The sequence below is a fragment of the Spermophilus citellus genome, assembly GCF_964194105.1.
Source record: "Spermophilus citellus genome assembly, chromosome: 16".
Classification (NCBI taxonomy): Eukaryota; Metazoa; Chordata; class Mammalia; order Rodentia; family Sciuridae; genus Spermophilus; species Spermophilus citellus.
The window spans coordinates 36,508,837-36,523,579 of record NC_138196.1 but is presented as its reverse complement, the minus strand read 5'-3'; the positions used below and the strand labels follow the sequence as shown (position 1 = coordinate 36,523,579).

The 14,743-nt window shown below is 42.5% G+C and overlaps 1 protein-coding gene across 1 annotated transcript in view; it reads left to right on the top strand.

The window, feature by feature from the left end:
• Positions 1 to 11,705, top strand: part of SFRP1 (secreted frizzled related protein 1) — a 140,163-nt gene extending 128,458 nt beyond the window's left edge. Inside the window, exon 4 of the transcript XR_014019134.1 lies at positions 11,689 to 11,705. The gene's annotated coding sequence lies outside the window, so the exon portion shown is untranslated. The remainder of the gene's footprint in view (positions 1 to 11,688) is intronic.
• Positions 11,706 to 14,743: the final 3,038 nt, after the last annotated feature.

Genomic DNA, 14,743 nt, shown 5'->3' with positions numbered 1-14,743 from the left:
TGTCAATACAATGAAACCAAACTGACGGGATGGGAGCAGATTATTCTGCCATTTTTCCAAGTCTTTGAGCTGCACATCAAATCTGGGGCTTATCACTCCACACTTGTTTAACTTGCCTGTGAGGTTGACAACAATTTTCCCAGCTCTGTGATCATCAATGATTTCAAATTCGCCAATGTAACCATGCTTCATCATCACAGTTAGAAACCGGACAATGACTTTGGAGCACGGCCTAATAAGGACCTGGCGTTTGCCTCTCTTTTCGGCATTGTTGATGCTCTTGAGAGCATCAGCCAGGACGTTCATGCGCACCATTATGGCGGCACGAAAAGATGGCGGAAAGAGTTCACTGTACTTTAATAACTAAAGTATTTGGGGAGGGGCTCTGTGCAGATCTCCTCCCCAAGTGGCTTCTGTTCTAGATTTGAACTATGGATGAGGTGCCGGGATATGGATCCAGCCCCAGAAAATTTTCATTGCCCGCAAGAAAAACCATCTCTCCAGGGCAGTAACCCAAGAGGAAATGTCCCAGAGGGATCACTGCAGAGCCTGGTAACTAAGATGAGCCTGGGGCACGTGAATATGCATGGTATCTGAGGTCACTTGCTAGTTATTCTTGAGCTCTGTCTTTATTTATTTATTTATTTATTTATTTATTTATTGGTTGTTCAAAACATTACAAAGCTCATGACGTATCATCTTCCATACATTTGATTCAAGTGGGTTATGAACTCCCATTTTTTTTACCCCAAATACAAGTTGCAGAATCACATCGGTTACACATCCACATTTTTGCAAAATACCATATTAATGACTGTTGTATTTTGCTACCTTTCCTATCCCCTACTATCCCCTCTCCCCTTCCCTCTCATTTTCCCTCTCTACCCCATCTGCCGTTGTTTAATTCTCTCCCTTGTTTTTTTTTTCCCCTTTCCCCTCACAAACTCTTATATGTAATTTTGTGTAACAATGAGGGTCTCCTTCCATTTCCATACAGTTTCCCTTCTCTCTCCCTTTCTCCGGCCCCACTCATCTCTGTTTAATGTTAGTCTTTTCCTCATGCTCTTCTTCTGTGTTCTGATCTTAGTTACTCTCTTTATATCAAAGAAGACATTTGGCATTTGTTTTTAAAGGATTGGCTAGCTTCACTTAGCATTATCTGCTCTAATGCCATCAATTTCCCTGCAAAATCCATGGTTTTGTCATTTTTTAGTGCTGTGTAATACTCCATTGTGTATAAATGCCACAGTTTTTTAATCCATTCATCTATTGAAGGGCATCTAGGTTGATTCCAAAGTCTAGATATTGTGAATTGTGCTGCTATGATCATTGATGTGGCAGTATCCCTATAGTATGCTCTTTTAAAGTCCTCAGGGAATAGACCGAGAAGGGCGATAGCTGGGTCAAATGGTGGTTCCATTCCCAGCTTTCCTAGGAATCTCCATACTGCTTTCCATATTGGCCGCACCAATTTGCAGTCCCACCAGCAATGTACAAGTGTACCTTTTTCCCCACATCCTCGCCAGCACTTGTTGTTGTTTGACTTCATAGTGGCTGCCAATCTTACTGGAGTGAGATGGTATCTTAGGGTGGTTTTGATTTGCATTTCTCTGACTGCTAGAGATGGTGAGCATTTTTTCATGTACTTGTTGATTGATGGTATGTCCTCCTCTGAGAAGTGTCTGTTCAGGTCCTTGGCCCATTTGTTGATAGGGTTGTTTGTTATCTTATTGTTTAATTTTTTGAGTTCTTTGTATATTCTGGATATTAGGGCTCTATCTGAAGTGTGAGGAGTAAAAATTTGTTCCCAGGATGTAGGTTCCCTGTTTACCTCTCTTATTGTTTCTCTTGCTGAGAAAAAACTTTTTAGTTTAAGTAAGTCCCATTTGTTTATTCTTTTATATAACTCTTGGGCTATGGGCGTCCTATTAAGGAATTTGGAGCCCGACCCCACAATATGTAGATCGGAGCCAACTTTTTCTTCTATCAGGCGCAGACTCTCTAATTTGATATCTAGCTCCTTGATCCATTTTGAATTAACTTTTGTGCATGGCGAGAGAAAGGGGTTCAGCTTCATCTTGTTGCATATGGATTTCCAGTTTTCCCAGCACCATTTGTTGAAGATGCTATCCTTTCTCCATTGCATGCTTTTAGCGCCTTTATCAAATATAAGAAAGTTGTAATTTTGTGGATTGGTCTCTGTGTCCTCTATTCTGTACCATTGGTCCACCTGCCTGTTTTGGTACCAGTACCATGCTGTTTTTGTTACTATTGCTCTGTAATATAGTTTGAAATCTGGTATTGCTATACCACCTGATTCACACTTCCTGCTTAGAATTGCTTTTGCTATTCTGGGTCTTTTGTTTTTCCATATGAATTTCATGATAGCTTTGTCTATTTCTACAAGAAATGCCGTTGGGATTTTGATTGGCATTGCATTAAACCTGTAGAGAACTTTTGGTAATATTGCCATTTTGATGATGTTAGTTCTGCCTATCCATGAACAGGGTATATTTTTCCATCTTCTAAGATCTTCTTCTACTTCTCTCTTTAGGGTTCTGTAGTTTTCATTGTATAAATCTTTCACCTCTTTTGTTAGGTTGATTCCCAAGTATTTTATTTTTTTTGAGGATATTGTGAATGGAGTGGTTTTCCTCATTTCCATTTCAGAAGTTTTGTTGCTGATATACAGGAATGCCTTTGATTTATGCGTGTTGATTTTATAACCTGCCACTTTGCTGAATTCATTTATTAGTTCTAGTAGTTTCTTTGTAGACCCTTTTGGGTCTTCTAGGTATAGGATCATATCGTCCGCAAATAGTGATAATTTAAGTTCTTCTTTTCCTATTTTTATGCCTTTAATTTCTTTTGTCTGTCTAATTGCTCTGGCTAGTATTTCAAGGACTAAATTAAATAGAAGTGGTGAGAGAGGGCATCCCTGTCTTGTTCAGGATTTTAGCGGGAATGCCTTCAGTTTTCTCCATTTAGAATGATGCTAGCCTGAGGCTTAGCATATATAGCTTTTACAATGTTGAGGTAAGTTCCTGTTATCCCCAGTTTTTCTAGTGTTTTGAACATAAAAGGATGCTGTACTTTGTCGAATGCTTTTTCTGCATCTATCGAGATGATCATATGGTTCTTATCTTTGAGTCTATTGATGTGGTGAATAATATTTATTGATTTCCGTATATTGAACCAACCTTGCATCCCAGGGATGAATCCTACTTGATCAGGGTGCACTATTTTTTTGATATGCTTTTGTATTCAATTCGCCAGGATTTTATTGAGGATTTTTACATCTATGTTCATTAGAGATATTGGTCTGTAGTTTTCTTTCTTTGAAGTTTCTTTGTCTGGTTTTGGGATCAAGGTGATGTTGGCCTCATAGAATGAATTTGGAAGAGCTCCTTCTTTTTCAATTTCTTGAAATAGCTTGAAAAGTATTATTATTAATTCTCCTTTGAAGGTTTTGTAAAACTCTGCTGTATACCCATCCGGTCCAGGGCTTTTCTTGGTTGGTAGTCTTTTAATGGCTTCTTCTATTTCTTCCTTTGTTATTGGTCTGTTTAAATTGTGTGTGTCTTCCTGACTCAATCTGGGCAGCTCATATGACTTAAGAAATTTATCGATGTCTTCACTGTCTTCTATTTTATTAGAATATAGGGTTTTGAAATACTTTCTAAGTATCTTCTGTATTTCTGTAGTGTCTGTTGTGATATTGCCTTTTTCATCCCGTATGTTAGTAATTTGAGTTCTCTCTCTTCTTTGTTAGCATGGCTAAGGGTCTGTCGATCTTATTTATTCTTTCAAAGAACCAACTTTTAGTTTTATCAATTTTTTCAATGGTTTTTTTGGTTTTGATTTCATTGATTTCCGCTCTGGTTTTAATTATTTCTTGTCTTCTGCTATATTTGCTGTTGTTTTGCTCTTCCTTTTCTAGGGTTTTGAGATGTAGTGTGAGTTCGTTTATTTTTTGGTTTTTTCTTTTTTTGAGGAATGAACTCCAGGAAATGAATTTCCCTCTTAGAACTGCTTTCATTGTGTCCCATAGATTCCGGTATGTTGTGTCTGAATTGTCGTTTATCTCTAAGAATTTTTTGATTTCCTCCTTTATGTCTTCTGTAACCCATTGATCATTCAGTAACATATTGTTTATTTTCCATGTGATGCTGGATTTTTCCTTCCTTCTTTTATCATTGATTTCCAGTTTCATTCCATTATGATCTGATATGGTGCATGGTATTATCTCCACACCTTTATATTTACTAAGAGTTGCCCTATGGCATAATATATGATCTATCTTTGAGTAAGATCCATGTGCTGCTGAGAAGAACGTGTATCCACTTGATGATGTTTGATATATTCTATATATGTCGGTTAAGTCTAGGTTCTTGATTGTGTCATTGAGTTCTATAGTTTCTTTATTCAGCTTTTGTCTGGAGGATCTGTCTAATGGTGAGAGTGGTGTGTTGAAGTCACCCATAATTATTGTGATGTGGTCAATTTGACTCTTGAACTTGAGGAGAGTTTGTTTTACGAACGTTGCTGCAACATTATTTGGTGCATATAAATTGATAATTGTTATGTCTTGTTGGTGGATAGTTCCTTTTAACAGGATATGGTGTCCTTCTTTATCCCTTTTGATTAACTTAGGTTTGAAGTTGATTTTATTCGATATGAGTATGGCCACTCCTGTTTGCTTCTGAGGGCCATGTGAGTGGTATGATTTTTCCCAACCTTTCACCTTCAGCCTGTGTATGTCTTTTCCTATCATATGAGTCTCCTGAAGGCAGAATATTGTTGGGTTTGTTTTTTTGATACAGGTTACCAGCCTGTGTCTCTTGATTGGTGAGTTTAGTCCATTAACATTTAAGGTTACAATTGAAATATGATTTGTACTTCCAGTCATGTTTATTTATTTATTTATTTTAGTTTGGCTAGTTTTTACTTTTTGATTTTTTTCCTCCCCCTTTACTGAGAAACCTCCCGCTCTTGGTTTTGGGCACTATTTTTCCATTCCTCTTCTTGTAGAATTTTGCCCAAAATGCTTTGCAGTGCTGGTTTTCTGGCTGCGAATTCTTTTAGCTTTTGTTTATCATGAAAGATTTTAATTTCATTGTCAAATCTGAAGCTTAATTTTGCTGGATACAGTATTCTTGGTTGGAGACCATTATTTTTCAGCATTTGGAATACATTGTTCCAGGATCTTCTCGCTTTCAAAGTCTGTGATGAAAAATCAGCCGTTAACCTAATTGGTTTACCCCTGAATATAATCTGCCTCCTTTCCCTTGTAGCCTTTAATATTCTCTCCTTGTTCTGTATGTTGGCTATCTTCATAATTATATGTCTTGGAGTTGGTCTATTACGGTTTTGGATGTTTGGGGTCCTGTAGGCTTCCAGGATTTGGCAATTCATTCCATCTTTCATCTCTGGGAAGTTTTCTATGATTATTTCATTTAATAGGTTGTGCATTCCTTTGGTTTGAACCTCTGTGCCTTCTTCTATCCCAATGACTCTCAAATTTGGTTTTTTGATGAGATCCCATAACTCTTGGATAGATTGCTCATGAGATTTAAGCATCTTTTCAGTGTTGACTATACTCTTTTCAAGTTGATAAACTTTGTCTTCATTATCTGATGTTCTGACTTCTACTTGATCTAGCCTATTTGTAATACTCTCATTAGCATTTTTAATCTGGTTTATGGTTTCTTGCATTTCTAAAATTACTGTTTGGTTTTTTCTTAAGATCTCTATCTCCTGGTGAAGCTCGTTCTTTGCAGTTTGAATTTGTTTGTTTAGTTCGTTTTCAAAATATACTTTCAATTCTTGGACTTGCTGTCTCATGTCTTCTCTAAAATTCCGTTCCATCTGAGTTAGGTATGCCTTGATTTCTTTCCCTGTCCATGTTTCTGATGCTTCTAGGTTCTCCTGTAGATTTAAGTTGTCCTGCATTATCTGTAATCCTTTTTTCCCTTGTTTTTTCATGTTGTTCACATTACTTTCCAGCTCTGTTTGACTGCTTTGAAACTGCTTTCTCCTATACATTTGTTTTGGCTTTGTTTATCTCTGTTGTCTCTCCTTTGTGGTGGGAGATTATGCCTATAGATGTTGGGCTTTATTGTACTTTAGAGCTGATTCATTCAATTTATAAAGGGCTTCCGGATTTTGTATGCATATAGTCGTTTGTTTTTTATTCTTAGGACTTTAGGTTAGGTGCTATGCAGGTATAAGGGTTAGTATGTCTTGGCTACTTTAGAAGATTGCTCTACTGAAGGGGGATACTAACCGTCGATTGGATCAGGGTGTTGGTAGGAGCTAGGTATTTAGGAGCCCTATAGATGGCCTCGAAACATTCACCTATTTGCATTTAGACAATTACATGAAATGGAGGACGTAATGCTTGGGATGAAAGTTGGGGGGAAGGGGAAGGTAGGTGCTCTTGAAAAGAAAGAAGGAGAGGGAGATAGATAGCATAGAGGAGAATGGAAAGAGCAATAAAACTTGGAAGGGGAGAGAGAGAGGGAAAAGGGAGAGAAAAAAATAAAATGAAATAGGAAATAAAAATTAGGTCTTAGAGATCCATTTTCTTTTCTTCCCTTAGGCAAAGCTGTGCCCTCCGGGCTGAGTTTTGCCCTCAATGTGTCAACAGCAATCCCTGTAAGGCGGCTCCTGGGAGTCTCTCAATCCTTTTGGTCCAGAGCCATTTCACTTCTACGGCCCCTCCTCCCCTTCCTCCTGCCAGCCAGCCAGGTCCTGCTCACCGGAGGCAGTTCCCCAAGGATTTGGTTACACTTTCAGCCCCACCGAGTGCTCTATTTCCCTAACGACTGAGCACTCTCTCTGTCATTCATCTAAGCCCCAGTGCTGTGGAGCTGTGGTCTGGGAGTCAATTGTTTAATTTTTCCGGACCCCTTTGGTGGGCACACCTTCGGAATCTGGCGGCTAAGACCATTGGTGTCGCTGCTGGTGGTAATAGGAGTTGGGGGTCGAGGATCCCCTCTGCTTCCCTCAGCCCCTACAGTCACAACCACTCTGCTGGTGGTAGGAGGAGTTGGGGGTCTGGAGTGTCGTCTGTTTCCCTCCGCCCCTACCGTCACACCCTCTCAGTTCACGGTTGGGGGATTTGGGGGGGGAGTCTTCTCTGCTTCCCTCTGCCCCTACAGTCAAGCCCTCATCACTGGCAGTAGGGGGAGTTGGGGGTCGAGAGTCCTTTGGCCCTTACGGTCACGCCCACGGAGAGATTTTGAAGTTTCCAGGTTGTTTGTATCTGATGTGGGTGGGAGTCACACACCTGCTAAAGTAGATTCCGCTGGGAAGGAATCTCTTTGGCCGAACTTTGGTGACTTCCCCTCTCTGCTATGGCAGGCTCCTGGCTCCTTGCCGGAGTGTCTGAAGGGAGGGGGTGGAACTGGCTTGTCTCTGGTCTGACACAATCTCTGGTTTTAGTTCCCAGTTCACTATTTCATAAAGGCTTGGTTAGATTCCCTTCACTTGGTCTCAGGGGTGGGGAGCCGTTGGCCGGGTGGGCGGGGCTGTTAGCAGAGCCGGGAGGGCACGGGCCATCTGCTGGGCCAGGCAGGGACACTTCTCGCTGCGCCAGGCCACCGGGGGCCGCCTGTAGAGCCGTGCAGCTGCAGCCGCATGGCTAAGAGCTGGGCGGGGCGGGGCGGTCTATCGCAGAGCGAGAACGGAGCCTCCCGGGAGAGCCGGGATGGCGGGGGCCGTCTGCCGGTTTGGGCGGGCCGTGCCGCTCCGGGCCGCCGGCCGCCCACAGAAGCGGCTGGTGGCTGCGGGAATGGACCTCTGCGCCCGCGTGGCCAGCCAAGATCCACTTGTCTGGGACAAACTGTCCCTTCTAATAAACCTACCAATTCCCGGCAGATCTCCTCTTAACGGAATTTTGCTAGAAGTTCCTCAGTAGGTAGACTGCAGCTGTTCCAATGGGTCTTTCTGATCCCGTTAATATGGAGACATTGGAATCGCTGCTTCCTCGCCGGCCGCCATGTTGGATCCCCTTGAGCTCTGTCTTGAACTGGTGACAGCAGCTTATGTGTTCATCATCTTCCTGACATTTCCAAACAATTTTGGGATAGGCTATTTGGATAGTTTTAGCCAAAGGGAGCTTTTTAGTTGAAGTCCAAGATGTCATTTGTTGAAAACAAAACAAGTAAAAATCACATTATAAATAACCATGTCCCCAGCCACCATCTTCAGATGACAGTCCTTCAAAACAAAACAAAACAAAAAGAGTCAAACCCCAACAAAATGAGCTACCACATACCAACACACTGTCCCCTGACACCCTAGAAGATTCACAGCACTCCCCATCCCTGATGTGTTTGCCTATTCAGCCTGCTATAAACAATGCCAGAACTCGGGCAGCTTACAATCAATAGAAATGCACTTCTCACAGTTCTGGAGTTTGGGAAGTCCAAGATCAAGGTGCTGCCAAACTCTGTTTTTGGTGAGGATCTGTGTTTCACAAACGCTTCCTTCTTACGGTATCCTCCCATATGACTCCTTATGGTGAAAGACTCTAATTAACTTCATATGGGCCTATTTCATTAGGACACTAATCCCCTTAGGCTGTCCACCCCACAAGGACAGGAATTCATATTAGTTTTGCAATTTGTTGAATCCTGGGCACCTATACAGACGAGGCAATTACTGTATTAAAATTATTAATTAATCATTTCAAGAAGAACCAAGTAAAAACTGCCAGAAGATAAAATATGAAAGAATTTCCAGCTCAATTTAAAGAATTGGCCATCTCTTGGCCAGGTTGTACATCTATTCTGCTCTTTGGTGTAACTTTGAATTCGTGTGTGGGTGGGAATGGTCTGTTTCCCCTTCAAATCTGGGAATACTCCTAAATTTTAATGCTATTTCCCTTCACTGTTCCAGATAATTTCTGGGGCAACAGATGATAGATGATTCCTCATTACCTTGTCCCTTCTGGGATTCATGGAAGAAATGATCCATATTTTTTTTAATGAAATTTTTACATTTGGGAAGTTCTTAAAGACAACCTTTGAAGCCACTTGCTCTTGGCAGTCTTCTTGGGCCAGAGCCATGGGCCACCATTTTCTGAATTTTTAAATTCCATCATTTCTATTCACCATGATCTTGGGTCTTCCTGGGGGAGAATAGAGGGTCTGACTGCCCCCTTTGGGGACTGAGCTTCCCTAATAAAAAACCAGAGGGGAGATTTTGATTGATCCAATTTGTAAAGCACAAGGCTGAGCTTTCAGCAGCTCTTTTTTTGTATCCAGCCAAAAGCAAATTCACCAAAACATGCTTATGGCTGAGACTCTGTCTCGTTTTAAGCCTTGATACAACACTTTCCCTTCTGTATCCTCTCTTAATTCTCTCTTGTCACCCCCTAACATAATGGGCTTGGAAAATTCAATAGGATCTGAGAAAGGAAGAGAGACTTAAGACCAAGTCACAGCAATAGGCTTCTGAGCTGGGGTAAAAAAAAAAAATAGCCAAATGTGCCTTAGTTTACAGGAACTTGGGACACCCCATCACCACCACCCCTATAGAGCAAAGCCACTCCCCTTAATTGACCTGGCTGGAATTTTTGCCACAGAGATTACAAAACTGGGAGCAATTAGCTGGAGATATTAATAGGTTCTGTCATGTAAAATATTTGTAACAAAGCTTTCGGGAGAATTCCAAACTGAGAATTTTTCCTCCTGGAGCCAAAGAATCCTTTGTTCTGGGTTTTACATCATGAAACCATTTTTAGAGTGCAAGTCTGTTCTGGCAAGGGGGACTGATGGTTCACTATCCTTCCTCTCCTGCCTCCTGCTTCCAGACCCCTGTGCCAGTACCCCCTTCCCTCCATTCCTCATTTCCCCAGAGCTGGGCACAAGGAATAGAGAAGAGAAAGCACAGGTTGTAGAAAAAGAAAACAAACCACATTACCCCATCCTGGTTGCAGAGTTCCTTCCAGTAAACTGAGTGAGTTGCCCCAACTAGCCAAGAAATTTTCCGAGAATAGCCTATTCAGAGGGAGGAGATTTCTGCTTTGGCCCAGCTTGATTTACCATAGGGACCCGTGGACTTGGGCCGTGTCCTGTGAGTATGCTGGGCTATCTTGCACCTTGTCAGACTGCTGGGCAATGGTTATGATTGTGGCAGGGCACTTCCCATCTTCTCCATTCCTTGTGGTACCCTTGTGCTAAGTGTAAATCTCGTGGGGGCCCTGGGCAGCTTCACTACACTGTCCTGATACCACAGGGGCATACAGACTTGTGGATACAGTGCTGCCTGGCACGAGCTCATGCCAGCCCTTGTAGGAATTTCCCAAAGGGCCGCCTCTTCCAGGCAGATCCAATCCCACAGCAGGTCCCAGGACTTAGGAGAGAAGCCCTGACTGCATTCAGTCTCCACTTGGTCAGCTCTGTCTGTAATGAACACAAGAGGCTAGAGCCCGGATCCCAGGTTCCCCTCCCTCTCCATTATACAGGGGAGCAGGGAAAGTGGGGAGGAGAAGAAGGGAGTTTCACTGTACAATATGGCCACCGAGGAATTCATTCCAGACTCTAAGCCTTCCAAAAGAATGAACAGAATTTGCCACCACCTCCCAGAGACAGCCAGTACTTTGTGTTCTGAGAGCTGGACTTCCCGCGCCCCAGGGGAGAAACAAGTATAGGCTTGTGTCGGGGAGGAGCTGCTATATCCCAAAGCAGGAGAACTTTTCAGGTAGAAAGGGAGAGGTGATCCACCCCAAGGAAGTGATGGATGCCTAAAGTGGAAGGCTGGACAGGTGCCGGGTTCCTTGGCAGTGGGGACCTAAGTACGTTCTGCCTCCATTCAGCAGGGTGGAGGTATCAGGACTTTGGATGGAGTGAATGTTGGAGGTGTCTGGTGGTGGGAGTGGTAGTGGAGGTGGTGGGGTCGATAAGGATTCTTTGGCTTGGAGAGAGAATGTCTGGAGCAGCAGAACCCTCACATTGAGCATCAAAGTGGTGACCGCAAGTTCCCAAAGACAGGAGTTTTTTCCCCAAGTTTCCTGGGTGATTTACACTTCAGAATCCCCAAGGAACTGAAATTGACTTAAGAGACTGAGAAAGGTTTAAGCTCATTAGGGAGGTTTTAAAAAATAAGGTTTTTTTTTTTTTTGTGCTAAGGCTTATGGAATAAATTCATACTTTTATAAGTCCTAAAAAAAAAAAGGCTTAAAATTCACAATTGGCCTAAAACCCCTTTCACGCCCTCCAGACTAAGATACATTAGAACAGCTTCTTGCCTTCATAGGTGCTTTCCACAAATGCAACACAATGACACCAGGCTTTTGGAAAATACTTCTTTTTCAAGGAAGTTAAGTCTTAAAAAAAATAAATCCGATTATACCTTTTTAATGTGTGGGGGGAGATGCAGAGAAGCTTACAGAGGATTTCTTGCATTCCTTTAGCTCCATCTTAACTTTGTGAAACCTAGGGATCTCTGACCATCCAAGACATGAGAGTCTGTGTCATGGGTTTCTGCAAAGTTTTGAGGATAACTAGAATAATTCTAGAAGACTCTGGAAATCTATTGTATTGGCAAATTGGACTTCCCTGCCTGAAAGTGTGAAGGGGCAGAGTTTAGGAGGACCACCCCTGTGAAAGTAATGAATACAAATGTCCTATTGTGTCTAAGACCTTCTCCCTGAGATAGGGATTCAGAAGAGAGAGAGAGAGAGAGAGAGAGAGAGAGAGAGAGAGAGAGAGAGAGAGAGAGAGACTGAATCCTAAAGGAGATGCCCAGGAGCCATTGAGATGCAGAAAGCACAGTTTTTAATCTTGAGCAATAGGCCCTTGGCCCATGCCCTTGTTAAACAAGAGAAATTCCCAAGTATAAGGAACATTGGAGCAACAGGGTGAAGCTCCACCCTGGCTCCACCTCCAGCCCGGCCCCTCATACAGCCCTTGTATCAATATTGGACTCCCCAGAGAAATGCAAATCAAAACCACCCTAAGATACCATCTCACTCCAGTAAGATTGGCAGCCACTATGAAGTCAAACAACAACAAGTGCTAGCGAGGATGTGGGGAAAAGGGTACACTTGTACATTGCTGGTGGGACTGCAAATTGGTGCGGCCAATTTGGAAAGCAGTTTGGAGATTCCTGGGAAAGCTGGGAATGGAACCACCATTTGACCCTGCTATTGCCCTTCTCGGACTATTCCCTGAAGACCTTGAAAGAGCATGCTACAGGGATACTGCCACATCGATGTTCATAGCAGCACAATTCACAATAGCTAGACTGTGGAACCAACCCAGATGCCCTTCAATAGATGAATGGATAAAAAAAAATGTGGCATCTATACACAATGGAGTACTATGCAGCAATAAAAAATGACAAAATCATAGAATTTGCAGGGAAATGGATGGCACTAGAGCAGATTATGCTTAGTGAAGCTAGCCAATCCCTAAAAAACAAATACCAAATGTCTTCTTTGATATAATGAGAGCAACTATGAACAGAGCAGGGAGGAAGAGCAGGAAGAAAAGAGTAATATTAAACAGAGACATGAGATGGGAAGGAAAGGGAGAGAAAAGGGAAATTGCATGGAAATGAAGGGAGACCCTCATTGCTATACAAAATTACATATAAGAGTTTGTGAGGGGAATGGGAAAATAAACAAGGAGGGAAATGAATTACAGTAGATGGGGTAGAGAGAGAAGATGGGAGGGGAGGGGAGGGGGGATAGTAGGGGATAGGAAAGGTAGCAGAATACAACAATTACTAATAGGGCATTATGTAAAATTGTGGATGTGTAACCGACGTGATTCTGCAATCTGCATTTGGGGTAAAATTGGGGGTTCATAACCCACTTCAATCTAATGTATTAAATATGATATGTCAAGAGCTTTGTAATGTTGTGAACAACCAATAAAAAAAAAAATATTGGACTCCCAACCCAAGGAGTGTCTTCTCACTCTCTAGGTAGCCCACAGTCTCCCTTAAATGTATATCTGCTTCCCAAATAAACCTCTCTCTATGCCTTTGGCTCATGATGAAATTCTTTTCCATCTTGTATGCTAAGAACCCTGCTGGTCCGGAGTCAATTCATTCTCCCCTCTGGGAACTCCTGACACCCTAAGGTCTCTGGAGACATCTTTTTCCCCCTGACATCACTATGCCCCAGTCTCTCTGGGAAAATTTTCAGGAGTCCTCTATTCCCTCACATCTCAGCTACAGGGAGGGGAGAGATTTCTGTCTCTTTTTCCCTCGAGTACAGAGAAGCCTGCACAAATGGCCTATTCTCATCTGACCTTACAACCATTTTAATGGGAGGACACTGTAAGAGAAAAGATTATGCTTTCTGCAGAGATGAAGGCTTCATTTGATCCAAATTATTACCATCCTTACCCTCTCCTTCCCATGCCGAACCTGGAACTGATTCTGAGGGTGGTTTTTAAATCTGAAATGGGGGGAAGTATTTCCAGTGCTTGTTCTGATGTCAACTGTTTCCAACATTTGTTATGGACCTGAACAAAACTCAAACCAGGGTAACACCAGCCTTGGTCCAACCATTGTTATTCTTCACTTTGAGCCCTGGAGGTAGGAAAATGGAAGCCTCCCTTTGGACTCTCTGTTCCATGTGAGCACCAATTTCCCCCTACATCATCTCACCTGGAAAACACAAATAGTCTGGAGCAAATTCTGCAGGACAAAGATTGACCTACACCCATGGGGTCAAGTGAAGATTACTGGGTCTGTCTAGTTCCCTATCCACCAAAAGGCAGGATTCCTGAGCTGTCCCATGGATTTGTGGTTCTTGGCCTGATTTTCTGCCCTTGGACTGGCTATATCCTTCACCCACACCCTGGAGGTTGATGTCTGGATGATGGTCCCCATTCTCTGTGCTCCATCTGTTCACCAGAGGCTGTAGTCTTTTTATTAGGTCTCCAAGATGGAATCTCCTTTCTCTTTCCTATACCCTCAAGGGCATTCAGTTCAGTGTTCCTGCTTCCTAGTGCCACTAAACCAACTGGCTATACCCCTTCCTATGTTGCCTTCATTTGTTAGCTCAGGGAGTATGTTAGCCATGGTCCCCAGAGCATTAGACATAGTCAAGCCTCTGTTCTTTTTTCAATTTTCTCCTTGGCTCCCTCCCTCTTTCCCATAGCGCTGCAAACTTTGTTCCCTCTCTTTTTTCATATGGGCAAGGTTCTTCTTCTCTGGACAGAAAGACTCCTTATGCCCATGCACAACCTCGAAAAAGTCCCAGAACAAAGAAGCTAGCTAGGGGAGAAGGTAGCTTAAAAGTCAAGGGAAGCACAGTGTAGGATGGCTAGAAAGAGTATAATTAGTGCGGGGCTTGCTGTGCTTGTTGAAGGCAGGACAATGCAAAATAGTGCACAGAGCTTAGAGATTAGCACAGAGAAATACCAGCAAAAAAACTGTTGTTTTCAGAGGAAGTATTAAAGTGTTGGAATTTCCCCGTAGTGTTGTTTTCAGAGGAAGTATTAAAGTGTTGGAATTTCCCCGTAGATGGAGGAAGAAGCAATGTAGCAACATGGAGTCTACTAAAGAGTCAAGCTTCTGAATGCTGACTTACCTTAACCTCTTTCAACTTCAGAACAGTGGGGTAAATGATGAGGTCAATTGATTTTGACTCTGTCAACCAGGGATGAACTCTATATGGTACAGAAACCTCAGGAGACCTTGGAAGAGGAGAATTGGCATTGCCCGATAAAGAGCCCAGTTATTAGGAAAGAAAACCAAGGGGAGAAATGATCTGAAA